Source organism: Coregonus clupeaformis, unplaced genomic scaffold, assembly GCF_020615455.1.
Source record: "Coregonus clupeaformis isolate EN_2021a unplaced genomic scaffold, ASM2061545v1 scaf1809, whole genome shotgun sequence".
NCBI classification, from domain to species: Eukaryota; Metazoa; Chordata; class Actinopteri; order Salmoniformes; family Salmonidae; genus Coregonus; species Coregonus clupeaformis.
Window position 1 is genome coordinate 33,872 of NW_025535263.1, and position 24,486 is coordinate 58,357.

Consider the following 24,486-nt stretch of genomic DNA (forward strand, 5'->3'; position numbering starts at 1 on the left):
TACTGGGCCGTACGCACTACCCTCTGTAGTGCCTTGCGGTCAGAGGCTGAGCAGTTGCCATACCAGGCGGTGATGCAACCAGTCAGGATGCTCTCAATGGTGCAGCTGTATAACTTTTTGAGCATCTGAGGACCCATGCCAAATCTTTTCATTCTCCCGATGGGCAATAGGCTTTGTCGTGCCCTCTTCACGACTTTCTAGGTGTGTTTGGACCATGATAGTTTGTTGGTGATGTGGACACCAAGGAACTTGAAGCTCTCAACCTGTTCCACTACAGCCCCGTCGATGAGAATGCAAACAAGACAGAGTAGTTATTTGCTCTGATTCATGTGCAGTGTTAATGAGTCTCCAGTCCTTTAGCTCACGTAGCAGACAATACCTGCTTTATGAGGTGCTACAAACCCATGGCAGTATTAAACAGATGGGTATACAGATAAGATTTAGTTGGGTCCCAGCCCATGTGGGGGTGGAGGGGAACGAGGCAGTAGATGAACAGGCTAAACAAGCACTTAGTAGTGGGGATGTTGATGTTGAAGTTTCAATGAGCAAGGCAGAGGCAAAAAGACATGCAGAGATGGCAGGAGCAGTGGAATAGAGATAAGAAGGGAAAGCATTTATTTCAAGTACAGAGGAAAGTCGGGGAGGGGAGGATGGCAGGAAGGGACAGAAGAGAGGAGGATATTTTTTACAAGATTGAGGGTGGGAGACAGCCAGTTGAATAAGACATAAAATGTGATAGGAAAGCATCCAACAGGAAAGTGTGATTATTGTCAGGAAACAGAGACCGTGGAGCATGTATTGCTACAGTGTGGGCAGTATCAAAGGGAAAGAGAGAGGATGAGATCTAGTATGAGGGAGAAGGGGATATAGGACATTGGTTTAAAGAGTATATTGAGTAGAACGTCATTAGATATAATCTCAAATATTTTGTTTTCTTTTTAAGAGCAACGGGGCTGGCAGGTAGGATTTAGTTTCTCCCTGTTTCTGGCCCACACTCCAGTACAGTAGGTGGCGATAATGCGCCATAACGTTGGATGCCAACCACCGATAAACCCTACCGAAGAAGAAGAAGAAGAAGAAGAAGAAGAGCGTTTTTGTGGCTCGTCCTGTGTAAACTTGTTAATTTTCTCCTTTCAAGATGCCGACGTCTCGGGAGAGAATGTGCCGCTCGGGTAAGCTGCTGACATGGTACAATGACTCACTCTGCGGCAATAAAATGATGCAAGCGAACGTTAGTTTAATAACTGGCTAGCTTGGTGTTTGTCGTTAGCGACTAGCTAACCACGTGTCATGTTGGTGTTAGCTAGTAGGCTAGCTTGCCAGTTAGTAGAAGTAAGTACACCATTATTCATAGTAAACCCAACGTTAGAGGTCTGTGCTACGGTGATGATAAAATGAACTCTCTCTTACCGAATCAGCCTTTGAAGAAGACACTTCTTTACCAGATTCTGAGTAGCATTTGGCCCCTGTTTCTACTCGTTGATTCCCATACTGGTACGCTATTCTCAATAGTGCAGTACTTATTAACATGGCTCTGGTCCAAAGTAGTACACTGTATTGGAAAAAAGGTGCCATTTGCGACGCTACCAATATCGTGTTCTATATGCCTGCATGTTGCCTATTTAAAAATGGAACTCCCTAACTTTTCCCCCTGATCAACAGAAATGCAGGACAGATGCCAGGGAAGTCCAGAACACATTGACATGTGAGTGCATTGACTTACCAGCGGGAACATTGGCTGTGCACTGCTACTCAGCCCTTCACCTTAAAGAGAGACTTTGGTATCTAAATGATGATCCTCAAAGACAAGCATATGTCTGATTTTTGGTGATGCTAACTTTGATCTGATGGCCTCCTTGCTATGTGTTCCAAAGCCTCTTGTAATATACAGGCTTGTAAGTCACTAATGTAGATGTGTCCTTTGCTTAGGTCTGCGTTGTTTGCAACATGACTTTGTGACTTCAAGGCATCTGAACAGAATCTCCACTTCGAGTTCCATTCCGGAATAGGAATGCGTGTGCTGGTGAGTTCCATTTGAGTTTGTTCACTGGTGTTCATGGCAGTTCCAATGGCACCAAATCTGCTATATGGTGCACTGCTTTTGACCATAACCCGGGGTAGTAGTGCACTATATATGACTCTCACTGGCCTTTAAATGATGATCCATTGACAAGCATATGTCTGATTGTTTTGTGAAGCTACTCTTTGTTCTGATCGGCTCGATTTAGGAACATTCTATCCTCAAAGAAGCCAAACTATAACTAACATTATTTTGTGATTCCTTCTGTAGGATACCTGATTCCAGACCATGACACTGATGTGCTTTCTGAAAATTCAGGTTTGTGAAATGTTAAGTCACTGGCTACATTTGAAATGTTACCCCATCTCCCTTAATGCACCTTGAAGGGTATTAGGTGGGACTTTGGATGCAGACTCTTTCACTAGCCCCTTTTGGTTAGCCGACTATTCAAGATGGCCTCTTGGAATTACTGTTTAGTTGCCATGGCTACCGGTACATGCTACAGTCCCAATGATGACAAACTTAGCTCACTTTGAACCGATGTGAAACGACATGAACTACTGAGTGGCTGTAGCTAATGCAGCAGTAATGTTTGATTTCTTAAGCATCGTACTAATAAAATCTATGCCTTTCATTCTACAGGGTTTGCGCTCTGTGGTCAGTGGAATTGCAACATGGACTCAAACACACTGGTAAGTTGCGGTTCTAAAACGGTCTCAAATGGCTCCCTCTATAGTACACTACTTTTGATAGAGCTTTAAGGGCCCTGGTCAAAAGTATTGCACTAAAGGGAAGTCTTTCCCAGAATAACAATCGTTCTCTGCGACCACATGATGATAAACTTTCTTGGAATCTCGTTCGTCTGAATTCCTGTTGACGTTAAATGACCTGACACCCTGCAGCGTAGTAAAGAACGCTCGCTTGACTGTTGTTGCAGTCTAGTTACACGTCCTCCATTTTTGTTTTACAGTTGACTGTCCTGAAACAAGATGGCTGGTGTTCTGGGCTGCTCTAAGCTATGCATGTAAGGAGCCATCCAGTCTAAATGGATATTTTAATACCAGTGTCTTAACTTGTCCTAAAAGTGGTAGTTCCAATTATCAATGTGTAGTTTGATGTCCTTTTTTAAATATAGTATTGGTATGTACACAACTTAACTTAGCTGAACGCAACACCTTTGTAGTTTGAGCTATCTTGTCCCTCTGCTGAACATGATGAATATTCTCTTTGGAATCTCGTTCGTCTGAACTCCTGTTGAGAAAAGGAATAGCTGACTTCAGCAGAGGACTACGTAACCCTGTCATAAGGGCTACATATGTTGCGGCCAGTGGCGGCTCCTGAAAAAAATTCTCAGGGGGGCAATTTTTCTGATGATTTAGGTGACCTACACACATTTTCAAAAAGATATGTCCAGCAACAACATGAAGACAGGGGCAGCATATAAGTCAATGCCAGAAGCATTTATTGACTGATCTCAAAAGTGTTGGCTTACAAAAGCAAAATAAGTTATCACAGTAAAAATAATCAAGGGTGTTCTTTCACATTCCTCAACACTGCATAAACAATATGCATTTCCATAAACAAATGAAATATCAGCTGAAAATACAGCAGCTTGGTATTTGTTCAGATTGCAGGATCAACAAGAGCTTTTACCACATTTTTTGCCTCATGGTTGAATTGGAAATATGTGCACCTGAGCATAATTCACAACAAGCAAGCAGGAGCTTTTGATAGAGGCTACTGAAAACATTGATGCAAGTTATTGGTAATAAGAAATTTTTATAGACTTCCATATTCTGCCCTCTTGTATATATTTGTGAAAATGAACAGTGATAGACATTTTGCCTGAAAACAGAATTTGAAAATAATTTCTAGAAAAGGTAAACACAGCTATCTGTATGGCTTTGTAAAAATGAACAACCATATTCTGGCCAATTGTATAGATTTGTAAAAATGAACATGAACAGATTATTATTTATTTTTTTACTTTTTTTTTATGAAAAATAACTATTTTAAACAACATCAACTGTGAACTGATTTGGGCGTGTGTGTGTTAAAGAGACAGACAGGGAGGGACAAAGAGAGAGAGAGGCTACATTACTTGTACTGAAACTGTTCTCTTCTCTCTTTCAATGCAGCAAAGCGGTCAATGACTTTCTCATTGAAATCAGGCATGCTGAGGACTAGTTCCCTCTCCATGGAAAGCATGGCCAGTGCATTCAGACGTTCCTGGCCCATTGAATTTCGCAGGAATGTCTTAACTCGTGTCAAAGTTGAGAAACATCTCTCAGCTTCAGCTGTTGTCATGGGAGTAGTTATGAGGATGTTCAACAGAGTCACAGTCAGAGAACGTCTCCTGGAGGTTGTAGCTCATGAGAACCTGGTACAGTGCCAGTGCACCACAGTTTGACTTTCTCGTCGTCGGCAAAAATACCGTTCAGTCTCTCCAAAAGCACACTGGCGATTGAGACTGAGGTTGATTCCGAGATGGGAAGGAACTCAAAAAAGCGCTCCTGCACTTTGTGGTTGCTATCTATGTACCTCAGCACAAGCACCAGCTGTGTCTGTGTAGAAACGTCCGTGGTCTCGTCAGCTTGGATAGCTACGAAGTTCGCCGACTTCACCTCCTCCACAATATGTTCCCTCATGACCGCTAGCATACACTCCAGTAGCTCGTTTTGAATGGTCTTTGATGTGAACTTCTTTCAAAGAGACAATCGAGTTGCACTGAACGTTAGCCATCTTGATAGTAGTACGTGAATTGATTGACGCTGCTACCCGCTCTTTTCTTAGTTACGTTCATGGTTATGTTACGTATGACGAAAGCGCGTAAGTGCAAGCCCTCAGAAACCCATAGAGATTGTATTGAAAGCTCTGATATTTGAAAAAAAAATTTTTTTACATGAGAGTCTATGAGAGACTTCTGGGGCGATTTTCAACCTGACTGAAATCGCCCCAAAAGGTGGGGGGGCATTTGAAGCACGACTTTAGCCTGATTGGACATTTAGTGGCAGATCAGACGTCTAGATTAGAACACTGATAACTACTGTTGCCGTGATATAATTGATTAGAAAAAAAATCCCTTCCTTTTCCCGTTTGGCAGTGCGTCGCCCTAATGAACACACCGCCCCTGGTTGCGGCTAACACCTTCCTTGTACCGATCTGGTCCTCAAAGACATTAACCTGACGCGTTTTGTCTTGGTAGGTTTCCTCTGTATGTGGCTGGGCAGGGAGCCGTGATGGCAACTAGACAGGTGAGTTTTGGTTAATATGAGGACGTTCAGTGACTGACTAGAGATGCGATGTCATGGGAAATGAATCTTAACCAGAGCCTTAGCCACGAGCTATTACCACCAGCCTAGTGTTAAAACTCACTGCAAACAAGTGTTGACGTTTGGTAGTCATGGTGACTCTGGCTCCTGGTGATGACACCCGCACGCGTCTTACGCCCTGCGTCAACGACAGAACCTGCAAAGGTGGACCCACTGGCGTTGCCAGGGCAACAAGGGGACGGCTCGTTGGGGTTACCAACTGTCTGATGGGACCAGAGACAAAACACATAAATGGCTGTTAGCTCTGCATTGTTTATCTAAAATGGCCGCCATTTTGGTTTCAGTAGATGCAGAGTAATTCACGAAACGCTAGTAGCAGCACAAATCACTGGGGTGGATGGGCTACTCGGACGTAGTCGGTTTATTTCTCCCCTAACCTGTTTCTGTTATTTTACAGTACCATCAATGCAGTTGAAGCAGGATGGAGTCTGAAGGTTAGTATTCTAACGTCCAAGTAACTCCATTCTTGACCTGATGTAGTACAGGGTCTTGGTCAGCACTTTCCCATATTTAGTCTCTCAGGGTGATAGTGCTGCTCTGGGATCAGTTCCCTTTTTATTTTAGATTATATTACCTCCCTGGTCTGATGTAACAATCAGTTTCCCCCCCTCTGATCTATCAGTCAATAAAGCAGTCTTTAATGTACTGCTGGTCATGTTTATTCCTTCTCCCCTTCAGGACCTGACGGTGGTACCAGACTGGTCACTAGTAGACACTTGTTACTGCACTACCTCAAGGTGTGTATGATTTGACCTAACTTCTGTCCTTTTTTTATAATGTAGAAGTGATGATTTCCTATTACCGCCCCAGTCTGATGTTAAGCTGACTGATTGGTTATCGAACTGATCTATAGAGATGGGGGGGGCAACTTTGATGTACTGCTGTTTTTAGCACATTAATTTAGATTTAAAATCTCCTCTTCCAGGTCCTAACTGTTGTACTAGACTGGCCACTAGAAGGAAACTCTTTGCTGTGAAATGAAGTCAAAGGTGTGTAATTTAAGTTATTACGTGTGGAAGTGTAGCACAACCAGCTGGCAGATGGTGCCGTTTCATTTGTCATCTGCGTCCAACTGCAATCAATGCTACTTCCTGATGTTCAGCCAATAAGGTTGCAGCAGTCTCTGGCTGAAGGCAAGGCGCAACATGAGTAGTTAGCATTAGCCAGTCTAGCGTGGTGGAAAAATGTATTAAGACTAAGCATGTTTGGATGCCAGGGGACAAACTGAATAATAGATGTGAATGGAATAATGGTGCTGTCTGCCTGCTGGTTTGGGCTAGTAGAAGTGATGATTTCCTATTACCGCCCCAGTCTGATGTAAAACTGACTGATTGGTTACGAACTGATCTACACTACAGCAGTGTTTCCTGGTCCTGGGGACCCCGAGGAGTGCACATGGCTCTTGTCCTAGTTCTACACACCTGACTCAAATAACCACAGGTTTGAGTTGGATCAGGTGTGTAGTTCTAGGGCAGAAACAAATGTTCACCGCTTTGGGTCCCCAGGGTTAGAATTCCACTGCTGTAGACTGATCCCGTGTCTGACCACTAGTTCGTTAAATGTCACTTCATGCTCTCCTACTTTGTCCCTCTAGTGTTCTGCCCCCCCCCACCTGGTTGAGGTCCTAGTGTCTGCAGTCTATGGAAAGGTGGGTGACTTGTTTTGACCGTATCTTAAACCACCTTCCACATGAGGCATTCTGGAATGTTGTATATGATGAATTCGAATTTCTAACCTCCAGTCAGGTGACAGTCCTGTCCAGTGCTCTTGGGCTGGATAAGGTCTCGTCTCCCATCGGCCCTCCTGTGGGTTGGGCAGGCACTGACAAGCCTGTTTACTGGTTCAGGGGTAAGGTGGGCTGCCTGCCTGGAGGGAGGGTGTCTGGGTGGGGGGCTTGACCCCGGACCCTGGACCACTGGCTGGATGCTGCAATGACTTAACAAAATAAAGCTGATCTCGTTTCAGAATGCTCTGCATGTAGTCTAGTTATCTAAGATTGGGATTATTTGGTTTTCAAACTTGTTTTTTTTTTCTAGCTCGTTGGCTGTTGAAGTGTTGCTGTCCTGGTGGAGTGGGAAGGTGTGTACTGGTTCCAGTTTTATAATGCACTCAGTATAGAGAACACATTCCTAATATTGAGTTTGCCCTCAACAGCCTCAATTTGTCAGGGCATGGACTCTACAAGGTGTCGGCGTTCCACAGGGATGCTGGCCCATGACACAACTGTGGGTCGGCGTTGGCTGGCTGTCCTTTGGGTGGTGGACCATTCTTGATACATGCTAGAAACTGTTGCGCTTGACAAACCTAAAAGTGTTGCAGTTGACACAAACCGGTGTGCCTGGCACCTACCGTACCCCGTTCAAATGCTCTTTTGTCTTCTCCATTCACCCTCTGAATGGCGCAAATAAACAATCCATGTCTCTTCATCTCTAATTGATGTTTAACAAGAGACATCAATGGGGAAGCTTTCGCCTGGTCAGTCTGTCATGGCAAGAGCAGGTGTTTGCTGTTTTGTACACTGTCTATGTATTATAATGGAAAGGGGCCCAACTTAATATTAGGAAGAAGTTCTTAATGTACGCTACTGTTGCATGGTCCTCTTGGACGTCCCACTGAACCATGCAATGTGTTCCACACCACATACTCTGACGTGATGAGTTCTCATTACCGCCCCAGTCTGATGTAAAGCTGACTGATTGGTTACCCCCTCTGATCAAGGCATCTCATAGCTTGTCTACTTGTCCCTACAGTGTCACCAGGATTTAATTCTCACCCTATTTTCCCCTCTAGTGCTCGTGTGGAACACCGGCTCGCACTCCTGTTTGGGCAGCAAGGAAGTGGGACAGTCTCGTTGGAACTGGGAAAACCAGGCCAAGTCAATTCAACCCCTGACTATGTGTTTTGCTGAATAAATAAATCTACAAATGTGATGCTTTTTTGTTTCTTTCTTGGCAGTAGGAAATCAGACTTGGTAAATATGGCCATTTTGAATGAGCCATTTGGTGTGCTGAATTCAATACTGAACAATGACATTTCCTGTCATCTCAAATCTTTACACATTTATTCTAAGTGGTTCTAAAGCAGATGTGACCGTTTTCACTGGCTATAGAAAGCAGACTTATTTTCCTTATTTTAAGCCATTGATTTGTTTTTGAAAGGGTGTTATTGTAGGCAGCATGTTCAGGCTCCAACGCCAGGCTGGGTCAGTGTATAGATAATATATGGCATAACGGTTAATTTATGCTGCAATCCATACTGCCAATAATGGTGGATGAGGTGTTCGCTCAGGCGCTTTTCCATGTTGGGGGAAAAAGGTAAGTTTCGGTATATTTAACTGGGTGTATCACATTGACATCAATGCTATAGTTTGCCAGCTTGTACAAGCTCTGAGTTCAGTTTCAAAGGCGCTGCATTTACGGTGATATGGCCTCTGCCGAAGTCAGGGCATTCATACTACAATCGCGGAGCCATGCAGAGTTGTCGTCAAGGAAGTGAGTTTGGGTTTATATAGAATCATATCAATGCGGCTCTGTATGAGCCCTCGAATTGTTACACAATTTGAGACGCGCAGTGATGCGGTGGGGAGCTCAATTTGGGCTCTGACCACTACACGTTAATTTAGCGTTTGTTCTGACTGCACTACTTCCAAGGTATACAATTTTGGTTACAGAGATGAAATGATTTGTTTTTGGGGCCTGTTTCCTGGACACAGATTGAGCCTAATCCTGGACTGCATTACATTAGAATTAACATACTGTACAGTTAATATTGTTTAGTGCTGGGTTTGGTCTGCGTTCTTACGGCACCGATAACATTTTCGGATCAAGAATAAATTGCCTTTTAGATTACACATTTTCTGAAATGGTAAACCTGACCATTATAGCATGTGCTTTTATTACAAATACTTAAATTAAATGGTGTACGCTGATTTTAGAAGGGGAAAAAAAGTTAAGCCTGCGTTTACCACAGACCTTGTTCAGTGTTGATCCGAACACTCAATTTTCCCATAGGATTTGTCCATCGAACCATGGCGGAGTTTGTGCCTACAAAAAGATACCATTACTACTGCTCTCTATAGCAGCTGGGTCTAGTCCAGGGTTCTTCAATTCCGGTCCTGGAGGGCCGAAACACTTGTTCTTTATTTCTACCTGGTAGTTAATTGCACTCACCTGGTGTCCCAGGTCTGAATTAGCCCCTGATTAGAAGGAGAGGATGAAAAACAGAGGTGTCTCGGCCCTCCAGGACCGGAATTGAAGAACCCTGGTCTAGTCTACCGAGTTAATGGAATACAAAAAAAAAACCCGGCGAGTGGTTTTCCTCTTTAAGGAATACCTGGAATAGTAAAAAAGTAATCCTTTTACCCCCCATTAAAACATTAAAATGGGGTGGTTGTCCCACTGGCTATCATAAATTGAATGCACTAATTTGTAAATCGCTCTGGATAAGAGCGTCTATTAAATGACGTAAACGTAGTCTCGCTTCCTCTTCCGTCTCAAACCTCATCAGCGCACACTTTCTACATCTATCCTCTTCTAATTGCACTTCAGTTCTGTATGCAATAGTAGGATAGAATACCTGTATGTCTCTTGTGGTGAATTGGGCTAGTGCAGCAAAACACCACAATCCTATAATCTGTGCCATAGTGGTTCGGCGAAGCTTGATCAAGAATTAAGATTATTAGTGTATGGGACAATATATATAAAAAAAGTATGATTGGTATAAAATGCCTTTCATCACTCCGATGGATGGGATTTTCTGTGGCATTAAAAAGGTCTCAGTCTGACTTTGGACATGACAAATAACCTTTCACCTGACTGCTGCTGCATGATTTCCTTAAAGGAAAGTGCCACCTAAAACCTATATTTTGGTATTGGCAAAATGCATCATATGGGGGTGATTTCTGTATTTTGAAAGTGACATGTCTTGAGAACTTGATTGCTTACAAGGTTCATGCGAGTGACTGACTGCACAAAGGAGTAAACCCCATACCCTCATAAGCAATGTGGCAGCACACCCAGAACATTGCTCTGGGAACTAGGAGTGATACAATAGCTCCGTTTCAAGGTAGGAAGCCTTGTGTGGTATAAATCAGTCATATACAGGAACCAACCATGCTTATAACTTGTTTGCGTAGCAGTATAGAAGGACTGAAAGGGAACCTCTTTAGAGTTTGTATTGAGTTTGTGAACCACTCCACGCATTAAAGATTACTTCATTTACTTTGAGTTTGAGTCCTTAGTGGTGAATTTACACGACAATTCCAACATTGGACTAATTAAGCAAATACCAAAATAGTTGTTGGATGGAGTTTCTTTAACTGGTTTCTAGAACTCCCTGGAAAACTGTATTTTATGGTACTATTCTGCAGTGATGAAATTAAAACCTTTTCAAGACATGAAGTCAAACAGTTACACACTAACCATGGTGGGGTGTGAATTTAATAAATAGTTACACACCAACACTAACCATGGTGGGGTGAGTGAATTGAATAACAGATACATTGAAGTGAGGCAGACAACCAACCAACCACTGTAAACAGTTCTAACTCAGTATGATGGTACTGTCTAGTAGCATCCTAACAGATCTGAGAGGTGTACTACAAAGCAGGATCAATGAGTTAGTTAGCTAATTTTGATAAACAACCCAAAATAACATGATTTGAGTTGATTCAAAACGCTGAGTTTAGATGTGCGTTTTGGTTGAGTCAATTAGACCACGCCCATTTCAAGCTTACCGGTATCTTTCTAAAAATGTTCTCCTGCTTTGTAGTATCCCTCTGTTTGTGATGTCATCCCTCTGTTTGTGATGTCATCCCTCTGTTTGTGATGTCATCCCTCTGTTTGTGATGTCATCCCTCTGTTTGTTGTTTGGCATGACAAGCAGTGCAGTGGCATGATGGCACAAACTGGTACCCAGACTGGCCTACTAGTGTTTCTCAACCTTTTTCTAATTAGGGACAGGAAAGCTATGTTTTGTGCGATTGTTATTATTGTTTGAGGTGACTACCAGAACATGTGAAGCTTGGATATGTGAGGTATGCAGTGAGAGCATTTGTGTCCAAACCATTACAGTGTGGAGATTGTAAAGGATATGGTCATGTGTCAAATGTTTGCAGACGAGAGAAGTATGATAATGTAGAATCTGCGAATGGAAAATGTTGCAACTGTGGTGGGGATCATACTCTGCACTTCCTTGAGTGCCCTGTTAGGGTGGAGGAGGTCGAGGTGTCAAGGGTCAGGGCTGCGCAGCGGATCTCCTATGTGGAGGCGGTGAAGAGAGTCGAAGGGGAAAGAGGCAACAGTGTTGAAGATATGGCGGTGAATGCATTGAAACCAGTTGCTAGTGTTTTAAGTCAATCGGGTGATCTGGATACACTCATTGTGAAGAAGGTGGATTTTGTGGCATTTCTAGCCACAGTGATTAATTGTACAGCACAAGTGTCCAAGAAATAGTCCGGGTAGCCGTTTGATTAGCTGTTCGGGGAGTCTTATGGCTTGGGGGTAGAAGCTGTTAAGAAGCCTTTTGGACCTAGACTTGGCGCTCCGGTACCGCTAGCCGTGCGGTAGCAGAGCGAACAGTCTATGACTAGGGTGGCTGGAGTCTTTGAAACATTTTAGGGCCTTCCTCTGACACCGCCTGGTATAGAGGTCCTGGATGGCAGGAAGCTTGGCCCCAGTGATGTACTGGGCCGTACGCACTACCCTCTGTAGTGCCTTGCGGTCAGAGGCTGAGCAGTTGCCATACCAGGCGGTGATGCAACCAGTCAGGATGCTCTCAATGGTGCAGCTGTATAACTTTTTGAGCATCTGAGGACCCATGCCAAATCTTTTCATTCTCCCGATGGGCAATAGGCTTTGTCGTGCCCTCTTCACGACTTTCTAGGTGTGTTTGGACCATGATAGTTTGTTGGTGATGTGGACACCAAGGAACTTGAAGCTCTCAACCTGTTCCACTACAGCCCCGTCGATGAGAATGCAAACAAGACAGAGTAGTTATTTGCTCTGATTCATGTGCAGTGTTAATGAGTCTCCAGTCCTTTAGCTCACGTAGCAGACAATACCTGCTTTATGAGGTGCTACAAACCCATGGCAGTATTAAACAGATGGGTATACAGATAAGATTTAGTTGGGTCCCAGCCCATGTGGGGGTGGAGGGGAACGAGGCAGTAGATGAACAGGCTAAACAAGCACTTAGTAGTGGGGATGTTGATGTTGAAGTTTCAATGAGCAAGGCAGAGGCAAAAAGACATGCAGAGATGGCAGGAGCAGTGGAATAGAGATAAGAAGGGAAAGCATTTATTTCAAGTACAGAGGAAAGTCGGGGGAGGGAGGATGGCAGGAAGGGACAGAAGAGAGGAGGATATTTTTTACAAGATTGAGGGTGGGAGACAGCCAGTTGAATAAGACATAAAATGTGATAGGAAAGCATCCAACAGGAAAGTGTGATTATTGTCAGGAAACAGAGACCGTGGAGCATGTATTGCTACAGTGTGGGCAGTATCAAAGGGAAAGAGAGAGGATGAGATCTAGTATGAGGGAGAAGGGGATATAGGACATTGGTTTAAAGAGTATATTGAGTAGAACGTCATTAGATATAATCTCAAATATTTTGTTTTCTTTTTAAGAGCAACGGGGCTGGCAGGTAGGATTTAGTTTCTCCCTGTTTCTGGCCCACACTCCAGTACAGTAGGTGGCGATAATGCGCCATAACGTTGGATGCCAACCACCGATAAACCCTACCGAAGAAGAAGAAGAAGAAGAAGAAGAAGAGCGTTTTTGTGGCTCGTCCTGTGTAAACTTGTTAATTTTCTCCTTTCAAGATGCCGACGTCTCGGGAGAGAATGTGCCGCTCGGGTAAGCTGCTGACATGGTACAATGACTCACTCTGCGGCAATAAAATGATGCAAGCGAACGTTAGTTTAATAACTGGCTAGCTTGGTGTTTGTCGTTAGCGACTAGCTAACCACGTGTCATGTTGGTGTTAGCTAGTAGGCTAGCTTGCCAGTTAGTAGAAGTAAGTACACCATTATTCATAGTAAACCCAACGTTAGAGGTCTGTGCTACGGTGATGATAAAATGAACTCTCTCTTACCGAATCAGCCTTTGAAGAAGACACTTCTTTACCAGATTCTGAGTAGCATTTGGCCCCTGTTTCTACTCGTTGATTCCCATACTGGTACGCTATTCTCAATAGTGCAGTACTTATTAACATGGCTCTGGTCCAAAGTAGTACACTGTATTGGAAAAAAGGTGCCATTTGCGACGCTACCAATATCGTGTTCTATATGCCTGCATGTTGCCTATTTAAAAATGGAACTCCCTAACTTTTCCCCCTGATCAACAGAAATGCAGGACAGATGCCAGGGAAGTCCAGAACACATTGACATGTGAGTGCATTGACTTACCAGCGGGAACATTGGCTGTGCACTGCTACTCAGCCCTTCACCTTAAAGAGAGACTTTGGTATCTAAATGATGATCCTCAAAGACAAGCATATGTCTGATTTTTGGTGATGCTAACTTTGATCTGATGGCCTCCTTGCTATGTGTTCCAAAGCCTCTTGTAATATACAGGCTTGTAAGTCACTAATGTAGATGTGTCCTTTGCTTAGGTCTGCGTTGTTTGCAACATGACTTTGTGACTTCAAGGCATCTGAACAGAATCTCCACTTCGAGTTCCATTCCGGAATAGGAATGCGTGTGCTGGTGAGTTCCATTTGAGTTTGTTCACTGGTGTTCATGGCAGTTCCAATGGCACCAAATCTGCTATATGGTGCACTGCTTTTGACCATAACCCGGGGTAGTAGTGCACTATATATGACTCTCACTGGCCTTTAAATGATGATCCATTGACAAGCATATGTCTGATTGTTTTGTGAAGCTACTCTTTGTTCTGATCGGCTCGATTTAGGAACATTCTATCCTCAAAGAAGCCAAACTATAACTAACATTATTTTGTGATTCCTTCTGTAAGATACCTGATTCCAGACCATGACACTGATGTGCTTTCTGAAAATTCAGGTTTGTGAAATGTTAAGTCACTGGCTACATTTGAAATGTTACCCCATCTCCCTTAATGCACCTTGAAGGGTATTAGGTGGGACTTTGGATGCAGACTCTTTCACTAGCCCCTTTTGGTTAGCCGACTATTCAAGATGGCCTCTTGGAATTACTGTTTAGTTGCCATGGCTACCGGTACATGCTACAGTCCCAATGATGACAAACTTAGCTCACTTTGAACCGATGTGAAACGACATGAACTACTGAGTGGCTGTAGCTAATGCAGCAGTAATGTTTGATTTCTTAAGCATCGTACTAATAAAATCTATGCCTTTCATTCTACAGGGTTTTGCGCTCTGTGGTCAGTGGAATTGCAACATGGACTCAAACACACTGGTAAGTTGCGGTTCTAAAACGGTCTCAAATGGCTCCCTCTATAGTACACTACTTTTGATAGAGCTTTAAGGGCCCTGGTCAAAAGTATTGCACTAAAGGGAAGTCTTTCCCAGAATAACAATCGTTCTCTGCGACCACATGATGATAAACTTTCTTGGAATCTCGTTCGTCTGAATTCCTGTTGACGTTAAATGACCTGACACCCTGCAGCGTAGTAAAGAACGCTCGCTTGACTGTTGTTGCAGTCTAGTTACACGTCCTCCATTTTTGTTTTACAGTTGACTGTCCTGAAACAAGATGGCTGGTGTTCTGGGCTGCTCTAAGCTATGCATGTAAGGAGCCATCCAGTCTAAATGGATATTTTAATACCAGTGTCTTAACTTGTCCTAAAAGTGGTAGTTCCAATTATCAATGTGTAGTTTGATGTCCTTTTTTAAATATAGTATTGGTATGTACACAACTTAACTTAGCTGAACGCAACACCTTTGTAGTTTGAGCTATCTTGTCCCTCTGCTGAACATGATGAATATTCTCTTTGGAATCTCGTTCGTCTGAACTCCTGTTGAGAAAAGGAATAGCTGACTTCAGCAGAGGACTACGTAACCCTGTCATAAGGGCTACATATGTTGCGGCCAGTGGCGGCTCCTGAAAAAAATTCTCAGGGGGGCAATTTTTCTGATGATTTAGGTGACCTACACACATTTTCAAAAAGATATGTCCAGCAACAACATGAAGACAGGGGCAGCATATAAGTCAATGCCAGAAGCATTTATTGACTGATCTCAAAAGTGTTGGCTTACAAAAGCAAAATAAGTTATCACAGTAAAAATAATCAAGGGTGTTCTTTCACATTCCTCAACACTGCATAAACAATATGCATTTCCATAAACAAATGAAATATCAGCTGAAAATACAGCAGCTTGGTATTTGTTCAGATTGCAGGATCAACAAGAGCTTTTACCACATTTTTTGCCTCATGGTTGAATTGGAAATATGTGCACCTGAGCATAATTCACAACAAGCAAGCAGGAGCTTTTGATAGAGGCTACTGAAAACATTGATGCAAGTTATTGGTAATAAGAAATTTTTATAGACTTCCATATTCTGCCCTCTTGTATATATTTGTGAAAATGAACAGTGATAGACATTTTGCCTGAAAACAGAATTTGAAAATAATTTCTAGAAAAGGTAAACACAGCTATCTGTATGGCTTTGTAAAAATGAACAACCATATTCTGGCCAATTGTATAGATTTGTAAAAATGAACATGAACAGATTATTATTTATTTTTTTACTTTTTTTTTTATGAAAAATAACTATTTTAAACAACATCAACTGTGAACTGATTTGGGCGTGTGTGTGTTAAAGAGACAGACAGGGAGGGACAAAGAGAGAGAGAGGCTACATTACTTGTACTGAAACTGTTCTCTTCTCTCTTTCAATGCAGCAAAGCGGTCAATGACTTTCTCATTGAAATCAGGCATGCTGAGGACTAGTTCCCTCTCCATGGAAAGCATGGCCAGTGCATTCAGACGTTCCTGGCCCATTGAATTTCGCAGGAATGTCTTAACTCGTGTCAAAGTTGAGAAACATCTCTCAGCTTCAGCTGTTGTCATGGGAGTAGTTATGAGGATGTTCAACAGAGTCACAGTCAGAGAACGTCTCCTGGAGGTTGTAGCTCATGAGAACCTGGTACAGTGCCAGTGCACCACAGTTTGACTTTCTCGCCGTCGGCAAAAATACCGTTCAGTCTCTCCAAAAGCACACTGGCGATTGAGACTGAGGTTGATTCCGAGATGGGAAGGAACTCAAAAAAGCGCTCCTGCACTTTGTGGTTGCTATCTATGTACCTCAGCACAAGCACCAGCTGTGTCTGTGTAGAAACGTCCGTGGTCTCGTCAGCTTGGATAGCTACGAAGTTCGCCGACTTCACCTCCTCCACAATATGTTCCCTCATGACCGCTAGCATACACTCCAGTAGCTCGTTTTGAATGGTCTTTGATGTGAACTTCTTTCAAAGAGACAATCGAGTTGCACTGAACGTTAGCCATCTTGATAGTAGTACGTGAATTGATTGACGCTGCTACCCGCTCTTTTCTTAGTTACGTTCATGGTTATGTTACGTATGACGAAAGCGCGTAAGTGCAAGCCCTCAGAAACCCATAGAGATTGTATTGAAAGCTCTGATATTTGAAAAAAAAATTTTTTTACATGAGAGTCTATGAGAGACTTCTGGGGCGATTTTCAACCTGACTGAAATCGCCCCAAAAGGTGGGGGCATTTGAAGCACGACTTTAGCCTGATTGGACATTTAGTGGCAGATCAGACGTCTAGATTAGAGAAACACTGTTGCCGGATATAATTGATTAGAAAAAAATCCCTTCCTTTTCCCCGTTTGGCAGTGCGTCGCCTAATGAACACACCGCCCCTGGTTGCGGCTAACACCTTCCTTGTACCGATCTGGTCCTCAAAGACATTAACCTGACGCGTTTTGTCTTGGTAGGTTTCCTCTGTATGTGGCTGGGCAGGGAGCCGTGATGGCAACTAGACAGGTGAGTTTTGGTTAATATGAGGACGTTCAGTGACTGACTAGAGATGCGATGTCATGGGAAATGAATCTTAACCAGAGCCTTAGCCACGAGCTATTACCACCAGCCTAGTGTTAAAACTCACTGCAAACAAGTGTTGACGTTTGGTAGTCATGGTGACTCTGGCTCCTGGTGATGACACCCGCACGCGTCTTACGCCCTGCGTCAACGACAGAACCTGCAAAGGTGGACCCACTGGCGTTGCCAGGGCAACAAGGGGACGGCTCGTTGGGGTTACCAACTGTCTGATGGGACCAGAGACAAAACACATAAATGGCTGTTAGCTCTGCATTGTTTATCTAAAATGGCCGCCATTTTGGTTTCAGTAGATGCAGAGTAATTCACGAAACGCTAGTAGCAGCACAAATCACTGGGGTGGATGGGCTACTCGGACGTAGTCGGTTTATTTCTCCCTAACCTGTTTCTGTTATTTTACAGTACCATCAATGCAGTTGAAGCAGGATGGAGTCTGAAGGTTAGTATTCTAACGTCCAAGTAACTCCATTCTTGACCTGATGTAGTACAGGGTCTTGGTCAGCACTTTCCCATATTTAGTCTCTCAGGGTGATAGTGCTGCTCTGGGATCAGTTCCCTTTTTATTTTAGATTATATTACCTCCCTGGTCTGATGTAACAATCAGTTTTCCCCCTCTGATCTATCAGTCAATAAAGCAGTCTTTAATGTACTGCTGGTCATGTTTATTCCTTCTCCCCTTCAGGACCTGACGGTGGTACCAGACTAGTCACTAGTAGACACTTGTTACTGCACTACCTCAAGGTGTGTATGATTTGACCTAACTTCTATCCTTTTTTTATAATGTAGAAGTGATGATTTCCTATTACCGCCCCAGTCTGATGTTAAGCTGACTGATTGGTTATCGAACTGATCTATAGAGATGGGGGGGCAACTTTGATGTACTGCTGTTTTTAGCGCATTAATTTAGATTTAAAATCTCCTCTTCCAGGTCCTAACTGTTGTACTAGACTGGCCACTAGAAGGAAACTCTTTGCTGTGAAATGAAGTCAAAGGTGTGTAATTTAAGTTATTAGGTGTGGAAGTGTAGCACAACCAGCTGGCAGATGGTGCCGTTTCATTTGTCATCTGCGTCCAACTGCAATCAATGCTACTTCCTGATGTTCAGCCAATAAGGTTGCAGCAGTCTCTGGCTGAAGGCAAGGCGCAACATGAGTAGTTAGCATTAGCCAGTCTAGCGTGGTGGAAAAATGTATTAAGACTAAGCATGTTTGGATGCCAGGGGACAAACTGAATAATAGATGTGAATGGAATAATGGTGCTGTCTGCCTGCTGGTTTGGGCTAGTAGAAGTGATGATTTCCTATTACCGCCCCAGTCTGATGTAAAACTGACTGATTGGTTACGAACTGATCTACACTACAGCAGTGTTTCCTGGTCCTGGGGACCCCGAGGAGTGCACATGGCTCTTGTCCTAGTTCTACACACCTGACTCAAATAACCACAGGTTTGAGTTGGATCAGGTGTGTAGTTCTAGGGCAGAAACAAATGTTCACCGCTTTGGGTCCCCAGGGTTAGAATTCCACTGCTGTAGACTGATCCCGTGTCTGACCACTAGTTCGTTAAATGTCACTTCATGCTCTCCTACTTTGTCCCTCTAGTGTTCTGCTCCCCCACCTGGTTGAGGTCCTAGTGTCTGCAGTCTATGGAAAGGTGGGTGACTTGTTTTGACCGTATCTTAAACCACCTTCCACATGAGGCATTCTGGAATGTTGTATATGATGAATTCGAATTTCTAACCTCCAGTCAGGTGACAGTCCTGTCCAGTGCTCTTGGGCTGGATAAGGTCTCGTCTCCCATCGGCCCTCCTGTGGGTTGGGCAGGCACTGACAAGCCTGTTTACTGGTTCAGGGGTAAGGTGGGCTGCCTGCCTGGAGGGAGGGTGTCTGGGTGGGGGGCTTGACCCCGGACCCTGGACCACTGGCTGGATGGCTGCAATGACTGAACAAAATAAAGCTGATCTCGTTTCAGAATGCTCTGCATGTAGTCTAGTTATCTAAGATTGGGATAATTTGGTTTTCAAACTGTTCAGTTTTTTTTTTCCTAGCTCGTTGGCTGTTGAAGTGTTGCTGTCCTGGTGGAGTGGGAAGGTGTGTAGTTCCAGTTTTATAATGCACTCAGTATAGAGAACACATTCCTAATATTGAGTTTGCCCTCAACAGCCTCAATTTGTCAGGGCATGGACTCTACAAGGTGTCGAAAGCGTTCCACAGGGATGCTGGCCCATGACACAACTGTGGGTCGGCGTTGGCTGGCTGTCCTTTGGGTGGTGGACCATTCTTGATACATGCTAGAAACTGTTGCGCTTGACAAACCTAAAAGTGTTGCAGTTGACACAAACCGGTGTGCCTGGCACCTACCGTACCCCGTTCAAATGCTCTTTTGTCTTCTCCATTCACCCTCTGAATGGCGCAAATAAACAATCCATGTCTCTTCATCTCTAATTGATGTTTAACAAGAGACATCAGTGGGGAAGCTTTCGCCTGGTCAGTCTGTCATGGCAAGAGCAGGTGTTTGCTGTTTTGTACACTGTCTATGTATTATAATGGAAAGGGGCCCAACTTAATATTAGGAAGAAGTTCTTAATGTACGCTACTGTTGCATGGTCCTCTTGGACGTCCCACTGAACCATGCCATTTGTTCCACACCACATACTCTGACGTGATGAGTTCTCATTACCGCCCCAGTCTGATGTAAAGCTGACTGATTGGTTACCCCTCTGATCAAGGCATCTCATAGCTTGTCTACTTGTCCCTACAGTGTCACCAGGATTTAATTCTCACCCTATTTTCCCCTCTAGTGCTCGTGTGGAACACCGGCTCGCACTCCTGTTTGGGCAGCAAGGAAGTGGGACAGTCTCGTTGGAACTGGGAAAACCAGGCCAAGTCAATTCAACCCCTGACTGTGTTTTGCTGAATAAATAAATCTACAAATGTGATGCTTTTTTCTTTCTTTCTTGGCAGTAGGAAATCAGACTTGGTAAATATGGCCATTTTGAATGAGCCATTTGGTGTGCTGAATTCAATACTGAACAATGACATTTCCTGTCATCTCAAATCTTTACACATTTATTCTAAGTGGTTCTAAAGCAGATGTGACCGTTTTCACTGGCTATAGAAAGCAGACTTATTTTCCTTATTTTAAGCCATTGATTTGTTTTTGAAAGGGTGTTATTGGAATAAGGAATACCTGGAATAGTAAAAAAGTAATCCTTCTACCCCCACCCATAAAAAAAAAAAAAAAATGGGGTGGTTGTCCCACTGGCTATCATAAATTGAATGCACTAATTTGTAAATCGCTCTGGATAAGGGCGTCTGCTAAATGACGTAAACGTAGTCTCGCTTCCTCTTCCGTCTCAAACCTCGTCTGCGCGCACTTTTTACATCTATCCTCTTCTAATTGCACTTCAGTTCTGTATGCAATAGTAGGATAGAATACCTGTATGTCTCTTGTGGTGAATTGGGCTAGTGCAGCAAAACACCACTGTCCTATAATCTGGGCCATAGTGGTTCGGCGAAGCTTGATCAAGAATTAAGACTATTAGTGTATGGGACAATATATATTTAAAAAGTATGATTGGTATAAAATGCCTTTCATCACTCAGATGGATGGGATTTTCTGTGGCATTAAAAAGGTCTCAGTCTGACTTTGGACATGCCAAATAACCTTTCACCTGACTGCTGCTGCATGCTTTCCTTAAAGGAAAGTGCCACCTAAAACCTATATTTTGGTATTGGCAAAATATGGGGTGATTTCTGTATTTTGAAAGTGACATGTCTTGAGAACTTGATTGCTTACAAGGTTCATGCGAGTGACTGACTGCACAAAGGAGTAAAGCCCATACCCTCATAAGCAATGTGGCAGTACACCCAGAACATTGCTCTGGGAACTAGGAGTGATACAATAGCTCCGTTTCAAGGTAGGAAGCCTTGTGTGGTATAAATCAGTCATATACAGGAACCAACCATGCTTATAACTTGTTTGCGTAGCAGTATAGAAGGACTGAAAGGGAACCTCTTTAGAGTTTGTATTGAGTTTGTGAACCTCTCCACGCATTAAAGATTACTTCATTTACTTTGAGTTTGAGTCCTTAGTGGTGAATTTACACGACAATTCCAACATTGGACTAATTAAGCAAATACCAAAATAGTTGTTGGATGGAGTTTCTTTAACTGGTTTCTAGGACTCCCTGGAAAACTGTATTTTATGGTAATATTCTGCAGTGATGAAATTAAAACCTTTTCAAGACATGAAGTCAAACAGTTACACACTAACCATGGTGGGGTAGTACACAACACTAACGAGTGAATTTAATAAATAGTTACACACCAACACTAACCATGGTGGGGTGAGTGAATTGAATAACAGATACATTGAAGTGAGGCACTGGTTGGCAGACAACCAGAACAAAACAGTTCTAACTCAGTATGATGGTACTGTCTAGTAGCATTCTAACAGATCTGAGAGGTGTACATTTACAAAGCAGGATCAATGAGTTAGTTAGCTAATTTTGATAAACAACCCAAAATAACTTGATTTGAGTTGATTCAAAACGCTGAACTTAGATGTGCGTTTTGGTTGAGTCAATTAGACCACGCCCATTTCAAGCTTACCGGTATCTTTCTAAAAATGTTCTCCTGCTTTGTAGTATCCCTCTGTTTGTGATGTCATCCCTCTGTTTGTGATGTCATCCCACTCCTTGTTGTTTGGCATGACAAGCAGTGCAGTGGCATGATGGCACAAACTGGTACCCAGACTGGCCTACTAGTGTTTCTCAACCTTTTTCTAATTAGGGACAGGAAAGCTATGTGTTGTGCGATTGTTATTATTGTTTGAGGTGACTACCAGAACATGTGAAGCTTGGATATGTGAGGTATGCGGTGAGAGCATTTGTGTCCAAACCATTACAGTGTGGAGATTGTAAAGGATATGGTCATGTGTCAAATGTTTGCAGACGTGAGAAGTATGATATTGTAGAATCTGCGAATGGAAAATGTTGCAACTGTGGTGGGGATCATACTCCGCACTTCCTCGAGTGCCCTGTTAGGGTGAAGGAGGTCGAGGTGTCAAGGGTCAGGGCTGCGCAGCGGATCTCCTGGATATGTGGAGGCGGTGAAGAGAGTCGAAGGGGAAAGAGGCAACAGTGTTGAAGATAGAGTGGCGGTGAATGCATTGAAACCAGTTGCTAGTGTTTTAAGTCAATCGGGTGATCTGGATACACTCATTGTGAAGAAGGTGGATTTTGTGGCATTTCTAGCCACAGTGATTAATTGTACAGCACAAGTATCCAAGAAATAGTCCGGGTAGCCATTTGATTAGCTGTTCGGGAGTCTTATGGCTTGGGGGTAGAAGCTGTTAAGAAGCCTTTTGGACCTAGACTTGGCGCTCCAGTACCGCTAGCCGTGCGGTAGCAGAGCGAACAGTCTATGACTAGGGTGGCTGGAGTCTTTGAAACATTTTAGGGCCTTCCTCTGACACCGCCTGGTATAGAGGTCCTGGATGGCAGGAAGCTTGGCCCCAGTGATGTACTGGGCCGTACGCACTACCCTCTGTAGTGCCTTGCGGTCAGAGGCTGAGCAGTTGCCATACCAGGCAGTGATGCAACCAGTCAGGATGCTCTCAATGGTGCACTTTTTGAGGATCTAAGGACCCATGCCAAATCTTTTCATTCTCCCGATGGGCAATAGGCTTTGTCGTGCCCTCTTCACGACTTTCTAGGTGTGTTTGGACCATGATAGTTTGTTGGTGATGTGGACACCAAGGAACTTGAAGCTCTCAACCTGTTCCACTACAGCCCCGTCGATGAGAATGCAAAAAGTCAGAGTAGTTATTTGCTCTGATTCATGTGCAGTGTTAATGAGTCTCCAGTCCTTTAGCTCACGTAGCAGACAATACCTGCTTTATGAGGTGCTACAAACCCATGGCAGTATTAAACAGATGGGTATACAGATAAGGTTTAGTTGGGTCCCAGCCCATGTGGGGGTGGAGGGGAACGAGGCAGTAGATGAACAGGCTAAACAAGCACTTAGTAGTGGGGATGTTGATGTTGAAGTTTCAATGAGCAAGGCAGAGGCAAAAAGACATGCAGAGATGGCAGGAGCAGTGGAATAGAGATAATAAGGGAAAGCATTTATTTCAAGTACAGAGGAAAGTCGGGGAGGGGAGGATCGCAGGAAGGGACAGAAGAGAGGAGGCTATTTTCTACAAGATTAAGGGTGGGACACAGCCAGTTGAATAAGACATAAAATGTGATAGGAAAGCATCCAACAGGAAAGTGTGATTATTGTCAGGAAACAGAGACCGTGGAGCATGTATTGCTACAGTGTGGTCAGTATCAAAGGGAAAGAGAGAGGATGAGATCTAGTATGAGGGAGAAGGGGATACAGGAAATTGGTTTAAAGCGTATATTGAGTAGAACGTCATTAGATATAATCTCAAATATTTTGTTATCTTTTTTAGAGCAACGGGGCTGGCAGGTAGGATTTAGTTTCTCCCTGTCTCTGGCCCACACTCCAGTACAGTAGGTGGCGATAATGCGCCATAACGTTGGATGCCAATCGCCGATAAACCCAACCGAAGAAGAAGAAGAAGAAGAGCGTTTTTGTGGCTCGTCCTGTGTCAACTTGTTCATTTTCTCCTTTCAAGATGCCGACGTCTCGGGAGAGAATGTGCCGCTCGGGTAAGTTGCTGACATGGTACAATGACTCACTCTGCGGCAATAAAATGATGCAAGCGAACGTTAGTTTAACAACTGGCTAGCTTGGTGTTTGTCATTAGCGACTAGCTAACCACGTGTCATGTTGGTGTTAGCTAGTAGGCTAGCTTGCCAGTTAGTAGAAGTAACTACACCATTATTCATAGTAAACCCAACGTTAGAGGTCTGTGCTACGGTGATGATAAAATGAACTCTCTCTTACCGAATCAGCCTTTGAAGAAGACACTTCTTTACCAGATTCTGAGTAGCATTTGGCCCCTGTTTCGACCCGTTGATTCCCATACTGGTACCCTATTCTCAATAGTGCAGTACTTATTAACATGGCTCTGGTCCAAAGTAGTACACTGTATTGGAAAAAAGGTGCCATTTGCGACGCTACCAATATCGTGTTCTATATGCCTGCAT

At 43.5% G+C, this 24,486-nt stretch overlaps 3 long non-coding RNA genes and 12 other non-coding genes across 22 annotated transcripts in view; all 15 read left to right on the top strand.

Annotated features, from left to right (window-relative positions):
* Positions 1 to 1,083: 1,083 nt before the first annotated feature.
* LOC121554369 overlaps positions 1,084 to 24,486 on the top strand; it is a 48,889-nt gene continuing 25,486 nt past the window's right edge. For 5 of the 8 annotated variants that reach the window (XR_006659836.1, XR_006659835.1, XR_006659834.1 and 2 more), the window contains exons 1-5: positions 1,084 to 1,172; positions 1,663 to 1,705; positions 1,930 to 2,023; positions 2,291 to 2,338; positions 2,663 to 2,712. This is a non-coding gene — a long non-coding RNA (uncharacterized LOC121554369). Of the gene's footprint in view, positions 1,173 to 1,662; positions 1,706 to 1,929; positions 2,024 to 2,290; positions 2,339 to 2,662; positions 2,713 to 2,990; positions 3,045 to 5,225; positions 5,275 to 5,749; positions 5,787 to 6,030; positions 6,090 to 6,277; positions 6,342 to 6,946; positions 7,001 to 7,388; positions 7,432 to 8,142; positions 8,283 to 23,952; positions 24,046 to 24,486 lie in introns of those variants that run through there. The other 3 variants (XR_006659831.1, XR_006659833.1, XR_005997667.2) reach the window with 3 other exon arrangements.
* On the top strand, positions 2,526 to 2,589 carry LOC121554766. The gene has a single exon (XR_005997778.1). It is a non-coding gene; the product is annotated as a small nucleolar RNA SNORD29 (small nucleolar RNA).
* LOC123487685 lies at positions 3,228 to 3,299 on the top strand. Its single transcript, XR_006659843.1, has one exon. It is a non-coding gene; the product is annotated as a small nucleolar RNA SNORD30 (small nucleolar RNA).
* LOC123487701 lies at positions 5,438 to 5,564 on the top strand. Its single transcript, XR_006659859.1, has one exon. It is a non-coding gene; the product is annotated as a small nucleolar RNA SNORD22 (small nucleolar RNA).
* LOC123487691 lies at positions 6,130 to 6,204 on the top strand. Its single transcript, XR_006659849.1, has one exon. It is a non-coding gene; the product is annotated as a small nucleolar RNA SNORD31 (small nucleolar RNA).
* On the top strand, positions 6,631 to 6,704 carry LOC123487688. The gene has a single exon (XR_006659846.1). It is a non-coding gene; the product is annotated as a small nucleolar RNA SNORD31 (small nucleolar RNA).
* On the top strand, positions 7,996 to 8,071 carry LOC123487697. The gene has a single exon (XR_006659855.1). It is a non-coding gene; the product is annotated as a small nucleolar RNA SNORD31 (small nucleolar RNA).
* LOC123487680 lies at positions 13,111 to 14,635 on the top strand. Its single transcript, XR_006659837.1, has 4 exons — positions 13,111 to 13,205; positions 13,696 to 13,738; positions 13,963 to 14,056; positions 14,325 to 14,635. It is a non-coding gene; the product is annotated as an uncharacterized LOC123487680 (long non-coding RNA).
* On the top strand, positions 14,559 to 14,622 carry LOC121554765. The gene has a single exon (XR_005997777.1). It is a non-coding gene; the product is annotated as a small nucleolar RNA SNORD29 (small nucleolar RNA).
* On the top strand, positions 14,695 to 20,304 carry LOC121554368. Its single transcript, XR_005997664.2, has 9 exons — positions 14,695 to 14,746; positions 15,025 to 15,078; positions 17,250 to 17,298; positions 17,773 to 17,809; positions 18,053 to 18,111; positions 18,299 to 18,362; positions 18,968 to 19,019; positions 19,414 to 19,456; positions 20,167 to 20,304. It is a non-coding gene; the product is annotated as an uncharacterized LOC121554368 (long non-coding RNA).
* Positions 15,262 to 15,333, top strand: LOC121554770. Its single transcript, XR_005997781.1, has one exon. It is a non-coding gene; the product is annotated as a small nucleolar RNA SNORD30 (small nucleolar RNA).
* LOC121554793 lies at positions 17,462 to 17,588 on the top strand. The gene has a single exon (XR_005997803.1). It is a non-coding gene; the product is annotated as a small nucleolar RNA SNORD22 (small nucleolar RNA).
* LOC121554777 lies at positions 18,152 to 18,226 on the top strand. The gene has a single exon (XR_005997787.1). It is a non-coding gene; the product is annotated as a small nucleolar RNA SNORD31 (small nucleolar RNA).
* On the top strand, positions 18,652 to 18,725 carry LOC121554773. The gene has a single exon (XR_005997784.1). It is a non-coding gene; the product is annotated as a small nucleolar RNA SNORD31 (small nucleolar RNA).
* LOC121554784 lies at positions 20,021 to 20,095 on the top strand. Its single transcript, XR_005997794.1, has one exon. It is a non-coding gene; the product is annotated as a small nucleolar RNA SNORD31 (small nucleolar RNA).